Source organism: Octopus bimaculoides, chromosome 4 (genome assembly GCF_001194135.2).
Source record: "Octopus bimaculoides isolate UCB-OBI-ISO-001 chromosome 4, ASM119413v2, whole genome shotgun sequence".
Lineage (NCBI taxonomy): Eukaryota > Metazoa > Mollusca > Cephalopoda > Octopoda > Octopodidae > Octopus > Octopus bimaculoides.
In genome coordinates this window covers 48,185,300-48,198,275 of record NC_068984.1, presented here as the reverse complement: position 1 = coordinate 48,198,275, position 12,976 = coordinate 48,185,300, and the positions used below count along the sequence as shown (strand labels likewise).

At 34.5% G+C, this 12,976-nt stretch overlaps 2 long non-coding RNA genes across 3 annotated transcripts in view; one reads left to right on the top strand and one right to left on the bottom strand.

The window, feature by feature from the left end:
- LOC106872892 (uncharacterized) overlaps positions 1-5,555 on the bottom strand; it is a 22,185-nt gene extending 16,630 nt beyond the window's left edge. The window contains exons 1-2 of one of the 2 annotated variants that reach the window (XR_001409810.2): positions 5,261-5,555; positions 3,039-3,108 (exon numbers count right to left, since the gene is read on the bottom strand). This is a non-coding gene — a long non-coding RNA (uncharacterized LOC106872892). The remainder of the gene's footprint in view (positions 1-3,038; positions 3,109-5,260) is intronic. The other variant, XR_001409811.2, reaches the window with a different exon arrangement.
- The window catches only part of LOC128247578 (uncharacterized), a 183,122-nt gene that overhangs the window by 29,524 nt on the left and 140,622 nt on the right, over positions 1-12,976 (top strand). The gene's annotated exons all lie outside the window — the stretch shown is intronic.

The window sequence follows — 12,976 nt, the reverse complement described above, 5'->3', positions numbered from 1 at the left end:
TATTCGCCATGATAGATCGTTAGCCACTACACATTCTTTTTTCTCTCCGTGTTTCTCTCCGTGTTCTGTTTGTGTCCCTTTCTGTGGAAAAGCGTAGGCTCGGAACGTTAAAGACTTTTTCACTTCCCGAGCTTTATACTAATACATCTGTTTGTTTTCTACACCACCTTTCTTCGTCTTTTGTTGTTTGTGAATTCTCCCTATATATATATATATATATATATATATATATATATATATATATATATATATATATATATATATATATATACAGGTATGTGTGTGGGTATGTTTGTGTCTGTGCGTGCGAAACTGAAGTAATATTTAATTTAAATAGGTACCTATATACCAAAATTAATAGTCGATAGACTGTTTACACCAGTATTTGTCCTAAAATTACCTGCCTTACGGATTGCAGTGTTGAAACACAATTTATATCAGAGAGAGAGAGAGAGAGAGAGAGAGAGAGAGAGAGAGCTGAAGAGGGAGAGGGGGGATAGTTTTATTTTTTATTTTTTTAGAAATATTGAAAAATTTTAGTAAACATTCTCTTGATGTTCAACCGACTTGTTCTCTTTTGCTGTATTGATGTGAAACATGGACATTATCTTCAAAAGAAGCTATGATGTTTGGATGCTTCCAGCAAAAGTGTCTTTGACAGATTTGTGAAATATGTAGAAAAGAGTGCGTAAAATGAGGTTTTGAGTTAGCGAATGTTGTAAGCCTGGAATCTCTCGTACCACGTAGCACACTGAGGCGGACTGGTTATATAGTCACTACGGTTGAAAATAGAAATCCAAAGTGTCTACTCAATAAGAAACTGTGCTCCGAGAAATGCCTCCCTTCACTAACCGAAAAGCATAATATACATGTTAGAATTTAGGGAAATATATCTAATAGGGCATCATAGAGAAATTATATACTGACTCCATTCGTACATTTTGACAAAAATCATATGAAATTTACAAAATGGAAACAAGTTATAAAGAAAGAAAATATCTTACTTATTAAGTGTCTCATGAAATATTCAACACGTAACCCAGTTACTCTTTCTAAGGTCATACCATATTAGCCACTGAAGACTACATGAATCAAAGCAAAATAATATAATGGCCATATTCATTTAATAATTATTTAATCATTTATTAAGCATTGTCTTTCCGTCAGTGGTTGAAGAAGACGCCCTGATGCAAAATGTTTCTGTCTTTCCATAGAAAAGGATCATATGTAAGAGTTGTTGTAAAAGCTGAAAATGATCAGCTAGTCAAAAAGGTCCTCGCCTCATTGAAGTTCATTAACAATGCGTGAAATGTATGTATGTATGTATATATGTACAAATGTACACACTTATTTGTGTATATATTCATTGCTGTCTATGACTCCTCTGATATTCATCATATATTCAGTAGCATCCATGATATTTTAAAACCAGGCGCCACCAACATCATGCATTCCTTTCTACAAGTCTCCTTTCTTTCTTTCCCTAAATAATATTCTTTACTCACTTCTCTTCTTTATCTAAGATTTCTCAAATTTTCGTTTTCTTAACAACTATCAAAACTTTGCACATCCTACTTTCATCAATCTTCACACCATCTTTCCTACTCGTGACTTCTCTTTCTTTCGCTTAAATAACTCTCTTCACACCTGCTTTTATCTATCCCGTGTATTAAATTTTAATTTATGATATTTAACCATCTCTTCTCACACTTCTCAATTTGCTTTCCCGAAACATAATTTTCATACTTTGCTAATACTTTTTTCCAGGTTACTATGATTTATTATTAGAGAGTAAAACTATAATGTATTATATTTTACAATGTTACTATTGCACATTTAATGAGAATGATGTTGTTTTTCATGACTGGAAGAACTATTTTATAAAATATTACTATTTTTATACAAGTTTAAATACAATTCATTAACTTGTGTAGGCCAACATTGTATTTTGCTCGATTTGATGAAGGCGCGCTGCTTCGTCGTTAGGGGTATTCGGCTCATGAATGTTGGGTCATGAGTTCGATTCCCGGAGGTACAATCTGTCCTTGAGCAAGAGGTTTTATTTCACGTGTCTCCAGTCTACTCAGCTAGAAAAAATGAGTAGTACTTGTCTTTCAAAGGGCCAGTCTTGCAAATTCTGTGTCACACTGAATCTGTCTGAGAACTACATCATGGGTTCGCGTGTCTGTAGATCGCTCAGCTACTTGCACGTCAATTTCACGACCAGGCCGTTCCGTTGATCGGATCAACTCTAACCCTTGTCGTCGTAACCAACGGAATGCCAGTTCTTTTTCACTCCATTCTTTTAATATAGGCATAAAAAACAAACTTGAAAGCCATTTTATTTAACTTTCCTATAAAGACCATATTGTGTAGTCATATATGCCGATACGTCACTATATTTTACCAGTTCTACACTTCTGAGATACACCAGAGACCGTGAATATCTCCCTTATTTGTCGCAATAAAATTTCTTTTTACAGACTTAAAACCTTTTGCTTTATCTTAAAAATGTTCGCAAGCTATTGGAAATGTCCAGGTAATATACGTGAATTTTCTTTACGTTGTTCTTAATTTGTTCACTACTCTCGAAGTATAATCATTCTAATATAATTCACCCATTTCACGAATATATATTTAACTTCAATTTATTGCCAGCGTGTGAATCCGTCATGGAATTCCATTCGAATTATAAAGAATTCCCTTACGCCAACAGTCTAATTATAATTTCTGTTATAATATTAGAATCCCATAAGGTACACTAATTTATTCTAGCCTCCTAATAGCTACCACTAAACATTTCTTTACTAGTTAGAAGTTATACCATAACTTTTGACTTACCAAGACAGCTTCCAGTAGTCACTGTCCATTTCCGTTTATTTTGCCTTTATTCGCATCAATTCAACATCATTATTAAAGGTAAAGCTTGCTTAATGTTTCTATTGCATTATTTTGATTAAATTTTATTTAAATTATTTCAATAATCGAAATTTTTACGGGTAGTGAGTAATGTAATGTAAAAATGAAAATGCACTTACAGTATCGTAAATACACACGGGCACACGCGCAAACACACACACATAAATCCCAGGATCTGAAGCTGACACACTGAAAGAGACGTGTAGTTACAAAGTATTAAGATGCATCACTTTTAAAACATTATAAACTCCATTTGTGATGAAATTTTCCATCAGAGCTTTCCATGACAACTTAACTCACAGCCTAAATATCATTCAACACACGTGTACGTAGTTTAGAAGATAGGCTCAGATATACGAAGGTCCAATGAATCCTAAGCAGGCCGAAATTTCAAAATAACTATCAACTAAACTTTGTTAAAGATATGCATGGATACGTACACACACACACACACACACGCGCACGCACACACACAAACACATACATACTGTGTGTGTATAAATATGCATGTATATTTACCTATATGTGCGTATACATATATATATACATATATATACGTACATATACATATACATACTTATATACATATATAGATATACATATATACATATATCACCATATCGCGGTTCACCTATCGCAGTTTATTATTTAAGCTTACGTCAATTCCTCCGTGGAGTTTTGTATTTATAATGAAATAAATATATACAAATTATAAAAAACAATAACAGAAAAATATATACAGTACAATACTGTTTCTACGCGGATTTCAGCAATGGCGAGGGTTTTTGGAACGTAACACCGCGTTAGTCGAGGGAATACACGCACACACACACACACACACACACACACACACACACACACACACGCACACACACACACTTATCCATCGCTTAACATCCATCTATTTCTATGAAACTCTGTAAGATTTTGATTGTTTTATTTTGTTAACACAGCCTGTTATTTCATAAATAATTGTCCATAAATTTTAGATATTTTACCTACTTATATTAACCAGTTTTTCGGCTAAACTATTTCAATAATCGTCGCTTTGTTGAAGCCAAGATGGTAAGATTTTAAATTCATATTTTTTTTTTTTAATATTTGCAAAGCAACATTTAATATAAAATTCATGCAGCTTAAATACAAATGGCCTTTTAGGGAATGCAAAATTTATTAACTTTGTCCCAATTTTATTTCAGAAAGTAGATTTCATATTGGGAACATTTTAATTGGGGAATTATTGAAATTGTAGTCTTACTCAGCGAAAGTGTAATAAATAATATTTCTATATTTTTTAACTATAAAATAATGAAAATATTTTAAATCAGAGTCTGCAAACTCAGTGCATATCTTGTACACTATTTCATTTACAGAGATAAGTTAATTTCAATAAGCAACATTTATAATAAAGGATCTATTTTCATTATCATGAAGCGACGATTTTATGATTCCAAGGAGGGTTATCTGCTATTTCTAGCAGGTGTAGATACCAGAGAAAAGCTCATGTATTTGTAAGTGCGGGCGTGTATGTTAGCAACTTTTGTAACACAACAAGAATATCAAAGAGAATGTGATTTATAAGTTTTCTCTCTGATATGTAAGGGAAATCACTTAGCTTATCCTGAATGTGTGTTGGCACTCCGTTGCTTACGACGTCAAGCGTTCCAGTTGATCCGATCAACGGAACAGCCTCCTCATGAAATTAACGTGAAAGTGGCTGAGCACTCCACATACACGTGTACCCTTAACGTAGTTCTCGGGGGTATTCAGCGTGACACAGTGTGACAAGGCTAACCCTTTGAATTACAGGCACAACAGAAACAAGAAATAAGCGTGAGAGTAAGTTGTGGTGAAAGAGTACAGCAGGGTTCACCACCATACCCTGCCGGAGCCTCGTGGAGCTGTCGGTGTTTTCGCTAAATAAACACTCACAACGCCCGGTCTGGCAATCGAAACCGCGATCCTATAACCGCGTTCCACTGCCCCAAACACTGGGCCATTGCGCCTCCAGTAGCTTATACTACCTCATACATAAAGTAGCAAATCAGAAATGTCAGGGAATCATTTTTATTCATAAGATGGGTTTTGTCACGATTTTTTTGGAAATTTACAAATTTTTGTATATCAACAAATATTTAAGTGGACTATATTATATTTGTTTTAGAAGCAGCAGAATTTAATGTTATACAGAGTAATTTGTTGTGTGAAATACTTTCTCATCACCAAAAATAAGTAGTTCTAAGTGTTACAAGAAATTCCATTCAATAAAACCAAATACGTTTAGAACAACTTTACTGCTGAATAAGCTGTTTTATCGACTGAAATTTGCTATTTTTGTTACCTTTCTCTTTCTTGTTGACTGCCCGACATTTTCATCTGCTTCCTTTTTTCATACAATTTATTGTTTAGTAGAGTGTGAAATATTTATAAGCATTCTATTTTCAGTGGTAACAAAAAATTATTTTGACCAAAAATAAAATATGAACATTATTTTTCTTGCATTGCTTATGTGAAGGCAATAAAATTGAATACATCGACAGCTTTTTAACTTGTTTCGCAAAATAAATTTCGGGAAAATCTTTGATCGCGTATTTATGAAGGAAATCGGCAAATTATGACGTCATAATAGAAATGTATCAACATTTTTAAACGAAATAAAATGTTAAGGAAAAATATCACATATAATACCTACTTTTAATTTGCCGTGTTGAAAATTCGATAGAACTAACGTCATAATAAATAATTTTCGCATTCTACAAAACGCCTGGTTTCGTGAATTCATTGAAATAGCGTGACGGACAGTCAAATGAACGAATAATCAGAGAAACATGACTTTTTAATATAAATTTGAGCCTATTTCACGTTTCTAAATGTTTGATTTTGATCAATACGTCATTACTTTTCTTACACACGCAAAAAAAACTATTTCCTTCATTTGTAGTCCAGCGATATATACATAGATGTTAAAGTGGAAAAAAAAGTGATCTTACTCGATATTATATTGCTTCGGTTTCAAAATACGGTTACAAATCGACTCACTTTTAAAAAAGGAACAAGTTCTAAAGGGCCCCACACACACACACACGCACACACACACACCAGCACTCACTCAAATATGTATGTGTGTATGCATATGTGTGCGTGTGTGTGTGAGTCCCCATCTTTTCCCTTTTAGTTGTATTTGCACTTACTACGCCATTGTCTTCATTATTTCTCTATTTTATCTCCCTCATTTATATCACTCACATCCCCCTCAACTGCACTCATCTCTGCTAAGCATTTCCACACCGCACCCGTTACACAAATATGCTCTATTATATGTGCACACAACACCTTACCTCTTCCTCCCTTACTAACTGCTCTCTTCATAACTTTTCCTATAGAACCACAGTCCAACTTGACCCCCACAATTCTTCTTCGCTTTCCTTTCTTTCTTCCTCCCTTCTTCCTGTCTGTCTGATGAAAGACTCTAATGTCCGAAAGGTTTAAAACGGATTTTGATTTTTACATTCCATGCATGAGAGTAATTGTAAAAATTTGTCCCCCTTGTATTTTCTTGTTTTGCTTTGTTTCACACTTTCATATCACACACACACACACACACACACACACACACACACACACACACACACACACACACACACACACACACACACACACACATACACACGTATATGTATATAATATGTTGAGAGGCATATTTTCCAATAATCTTTCATTGAAATTACAACTGTCCTCTAACTTTAATTTTCTTTATCACGATTTTTCATATTTTAGAATGATATCTTTGAAATTTTTAACAACATATTTTTCAGACACATTCTTAAAATATCAAAATTTTGTAGTTGCCTAAGCCATGCTTCACTGTACTTCTGTGGTAAAAAGTGGTTATCTACTGGCGTAAACTTACGGGTGTTGAATTTCCATCCTCACTCGACACCATAACAGACACATTAACGCCTCCTTCACCATTGCACACATATATACAAACACAGTGAAAATTATGTGGTGTAGTCGAGTGAATTTAGAGGATTGACAATAAGTTAATTAAATCAAATCACTGTCTGTGATAATCTATTCTTAATGATTCTTTCTACTATAGGCAGGTGATAATCTATTTTTAATGATCCTTTCTACTATAGGCAGAAGCCCTGAAATTTGCATGGAGCTGGTAAGTCGATCACATCAAGCTCAGTACTTGACTGCAACTTAATTTATCGAACCCAGAATGATGAAAGGTAAAGTCGACCTGAGTAGAATTTGAACTTAGCGAAATACCGCGAGGCATTTTGCCCGTCGTGCTAATGATTCTGCCATCTCACCACCTTAAAATCTATCTTTAATAATAGCAATTATGCATAGTGTTCGAAACGTCATTTATATGCCATGTTTTCACACAGCCACTCTTCATTACTAGAGTATGGATTCATAACTTTAACAAACTTCACATCTTTAAAAAAAATATCCGTGAATAATAAATGTTCATGTAACTTTCGTAAGCTCTCTCCATGCGATACCAACTTACTTTATTATGCAATAGAAGCTTTTTGAGACATTTTTCATAGCATATAATAATGAATAATATCGAAAACCGGATGCATACTTGCAGATAATCGTGAAAATCGCAGCGGAGTATTTTTTTACAAAATATAGTCTGTATAATTCCGAATGTATACTGCAAACATCACATTCTATTTTCTGTTGGAAAGCCGACATCCTTGGAATCTACCAATCATGATTTGCAAAACTTTCTTTCAATGGCTTAAAGAATTATAGTGAAGTGCCATTAAAGTGAAGCGCCATTAGAGTAAAGCGCCATCATGTTGTTAAGGTGAATTGCATCCTATATCAAATACTTTCCAAACAAAAGAAAACCGTTGGAGGTTTTAAGACATTTTGACGAATAGAAATCTATGAATAATGCATGTTTTACTGTGGCTACGTTTGTTACGTTAGGAAGTATTTATTCGCCTTTATTCATCCTACTGGATCGAAGACTTACTTTTTCTTCAATAATTTTGACTGTTCATCAGTATGACATTGCACTGTGGTGTTATGCAGTGGCATAACTTCAAGAATATGTTCAGATATCTTCCCTATAACGGTTTCTATGACTTCATTAACGGCTGGTACAATAAACATTTTAACCGTATTTGGTACTCCACTCCTAACTACGTTAAAAAGATATATTGCTAGAAGCATCACTCTCCGTTTTAATATTAGTATGTCATGATAACATGAAAAATGACAGGAACGTTAGGCACGTTTCAAAACCTTTCAATGCCTTGAAAAGTTCATGTTTATATACTTAACATGAATGTTTCCATTTCGGGTATCTTTCATCTTTGAACACTACATTACATCATCACAAAGTATTTTGACATAACAAACAGATACTGATTCATTAGCGATCGAATAAATAAAATCTAATTTCATATATTTCTCTAAATATTGCACACATTTCTTGCGCATTGAGTGGTGACAAGCTGTAAAATTAATTATCTACAATAAAACAACCCAAACTTCTTAAAGAGGAATGCCATATAAAACAGAAATTGGCCTCTCTAAAGTTGGCTAAATAAATAACAAATCTATAACTAAATTGCAAAATTACACATTTCAATAAATCTTTTTGTACTTGTTATTCGAAGGATCAATTTCTTCATAGAAACATAAAACACACACACGTGCAAAAGTGTGCTTGTGTTTTTATATATGCTTATATTTTAGGTGCATACATACTGATATCCATCCATCCATCCATCCATCCATCCATCCATGCATACATACATAAGTATATACATGCATACACACATGCATACACATACATAACACATATATACATACTGAGGTACATCCAATCATACATATAGGCATACCTACCTACCTACTTACAGACATACGTACGTACATACATACGTACATGCATGCATGCATGCATACATCTATCCATCCATCCATCCATCCATCCATCCATACATACATACATACATACAGAACTGGCCAGATATCTATGGGCCAGATAAACAGTGTGCAAATCCGGTACCCAAGATACACTTTCAGTTTCATACATAATTATTGGACCAACACTACATCGACCAGTCTAGTGCAAAATATGGCTGAGCTTGGAAGATGGAGATCTTGGGGAGAGAATGCAAATCCTTATTTCATAAACTACAAATTTCACAAACTACAAAAATCTTCCAGACCATCGTAAGATTTAAATGATGATGGTTAAAACAAGATACTTACCTTCACAACTTAGCTACGCCGTAGGAGCTTCGTTAAAATTTACTCTGAACTGAAAAAGCAAAAGAGAACATACATAAATACATACAAGACTTGGAGGGCTGCTCCTTGAGCAATACTCATCGTCTGATAACGTTAAATACATGCCCAAAGAAGTCGCACAACTCTACCGCAACATATCATGAAATGAACGGATGAGCCTACATGAGCAGAAGACTATGCATGGATATGTTAGTAGAAAGCTCGGTGATGATAGTAACATCGATCATCAAAGCATTTCTTCATGAACGAATAGCCGAATTACTACCTCACACTTTGAAAGGTATGCGTTTGCAATCCAGGAAAAGGAAATATCAAACAAATACTTGATGCACAAAAGGGATAGAGATGCAGGAAAAGCCGTAAAATGTGACGACCGATGCAGAATTTGTGGATATCACACTGAAGATATCACTCACATCATAAGCAGCTGTCCGGAAATGTCATCACGGTCTTATCTACTGAGACTTGACATTGTAGCTAGAACATTCTATAATGAAATCTGTCGGAAGGATAATTCCGAGGACAAAGAAATAAAGACCCACAATATGATAGAAGTCATAGCCACACATAATAAAAAGGAACACTGGTGGAATGTACCAGTGAAGACCTCAACACAATGTAAGTACAACAAACCAGATATAATAATTTGGGACAGAGAAGAGAAACTGTGCACAGTTGTGGATGTTGAAAAGCTGAAGATCAGTGGAAAAGAGAACACCAATGCTGAATTATTGAGAAATCTGCAGTTACTCTATCCAGATTACAATCTTAATCCTTATCCTTTATCAACAATTTCAAGAAATTAATATATTTTCCTCCGTTGTTGATGACATCATGCCGATGACTTTGACTGTAGAAATCACAGAGTCTCAGCTCGAAGAGTTCATCGAGTCACGTCTTCAGTTCCACGGCATTATTGAATGAAATGTCTCGCACTCTGTTGAAGAGCGCCGAAAGGATAATAATTCGAAAGTGCTACATTAGGAGGATACGGTGGCGGTGTTAGAATGTCCTATACGAGCTCTGAACAGAATTTTTGGTCAACTTAGCGATGTAAGTTCGATCGTTGTCGTGTTGAAGAATGGTTTCATCGATTGGATCGTTTCGGCTAGATTGCCTTATTGAGCAGACGGATTTGCTAAACGTCAAGCTCTACATTGACCGTGTGATTGTTTGCATGCATTTTGAGGAGCGTTATCCCTTCCCAGTCCCACCAAGCGCAGATCACGGTAATGGAGGAATTCAACTCTTGCTTGGTTCGAGACGCTGCTCGTCAGTATCTAGCCGTTCTTCTCTCCAATTCATAATTGACCTAAAGCCGCAATTTGTCATCGTCAGTGATGATTGGATAAAGATTAGCCTGATATAGAATTGAGGGAGCGAGCAAACAGACGGCCGTAGAGGAGACTAGAGTTTGTTTCATTCGTTTAGAGAGCGTGAAACTTAGGCATTGATGTTTTGGACTTCTACTATTGAGTGAAGGTGACGGCCGAATTTATCACGAGATAGAACTGGGAGCATTTTCTTGATTGGCGTGGGTCATCGTGGATAAGCTAATTCTACAAATCCTCTCAAGAGCTGAAGTGGTGGCCGGTACGCAGAGATAATGTGAGGTTGAATTTCCCCTTCTCTTAGCATGGAAATCAAGTCTGCGCAGTTCTTTCAGTAATGGCAGTTTCTCCATACACAACACAAATACCGCGAGCAGCTTTGGTAGCTTTGGTATTTTCATTGAAAACGAAGAAATGTAGGTGTCGAAAATGGTTAATTTATTTAGTTTTGCTTTGCTGTCTATTATCCTCTATCTAAAATGAGGTAAAAAAATTATATAAATATGTAAATTCATAACAAAATTATAGAAGAAGAATACAACTACAGAACAAAGTATATTATTTAATGTTAATTTTAAAAATAAATGGTAAGAAGTAAACTAATATATTTGTTTTAAGTTCACAGTGGTAAGATTTCGAAGTCGATCTCGAATAATTTTGGGCGTTTGTCATTTTCTCTAACTTCTGTATGACCTATAATATAGATCCTATAATTTCTGAGTGAAATAGGATAGTGAAATCGGAGCAATTAATGAAGTCCGTCGAGAGGATGGTGTCTAATTTACAAGCCATGGTTTGGCACATTATGTGTAACGCTGAATTACGTTAGAATAGTTAGAATTACGTTAGTATGGTTAGTTCAGCTTCTAAACGGTAAAGCAGGATCCGATTATTCATTCTGAGGATCATATGAAATCTAATCTCCGAGTGACATACATATATCCCCCCTCACTAACACATTCACGTTACACACACACACACACAAAGATGTATATTTGTATAGACATCTACATATATTCACGTATATATGTGTGTATGCGCCCGGGCACGTGTGTGTGTTTCTACATTAAGAGTTCGTAATTGAATAGATATTTTATAGATTAGCTCAATTAGTTACATGATTAAAGTATTGCTGAAATTTATCCAGGAAAGATTTATATTCAACATAAAGATGTAAGCAATAAATGAATGTCTTGTAGAGTGATTTTTAGACAAGGAGAGCAAACCTGCAAAGGAAGCGATTAAAAAAACCACAGGATGTAGAATAATTCTATGAATCGAATGTTTGCCGATGCTCTGTAGAATTTATTGGGTATTTGACACTGTAAAATCTACAAAATTGATTTATTGCCTAAAAAAAACACGAATTATGTGACAGACATTTAATAACCAAACACGAAATCTATTGCAAAAGAAAAACACTGTTAAGAACTGAACGGAAAGTCCTTAGAATGTATAATTAATATAGGAGTTAGACAAAGCTGTGTATACAGGCCAAGTTAATATATACAAAGAAATCTTCATAACACAGATATAGCATGTATAGTAATGAGTCATGGATCGCTTACACATCTACTTACGTTGCAGAAATGCGATAGGAAGGTTGTGGATTGAATCTATGAAGACCAACAACCATATATATGCAGAAGACACTGGCTTGTTAATTTCTAATAAAATTATCGCTACGTTACCTTTCATGACAAAAAAGGGATCTATAGAATGGAAATAAATGTCCTTAATCCAAATGAGTAGTAATCAGCCAGGATCAAGTAAACAAGTATAAATATTACTATTGCTAGAAAGCCAAACGGATAGCAAAATTGATACCCACAAAACACCAAAAAAAACAAACAAACAGAAAACGTGAAATTCTCAAAGCTAGTTTGAAAATGCTAGAAAGCTATTTAGAAATTTACCAAAGATAGTAACATCAAGAACAATTAATATAAAATATAGAAAAGTTTAGAATCATACAGATTATTAAAAAATGCGGGTTTACCAAAATACGTTCGTAAAGTAAACAAGAAACCATTTAGATGAGGGAAAATGTATGAGTAGAAGTACCATAAACTCAGAAATTTATATTAGATATTACTAAAATGAGAAAATTAAATTATGCATTTCGTAGATTAATAAAATCAAGAACGAGATAAATGTAAAATAAGCCAAATGTACAAGTGCAGCTCAAGAAACACAAAGATGGTTATCCTTGGTACTTCGTGCTGAGCTCGATTGAGAATCTTATGATGACGACGAGATGTGACGATAATGATGATGTCGACTACGATGTCGGCGATGATGACGATAACGATTATTACAGTGCAATATATATATATATATGCACATGCACCTATACATACAGGTGGATGTCGGTATGCACATACCTGTACGTATATATGCATATACTCATTTACTTTTGTATATATATATATATT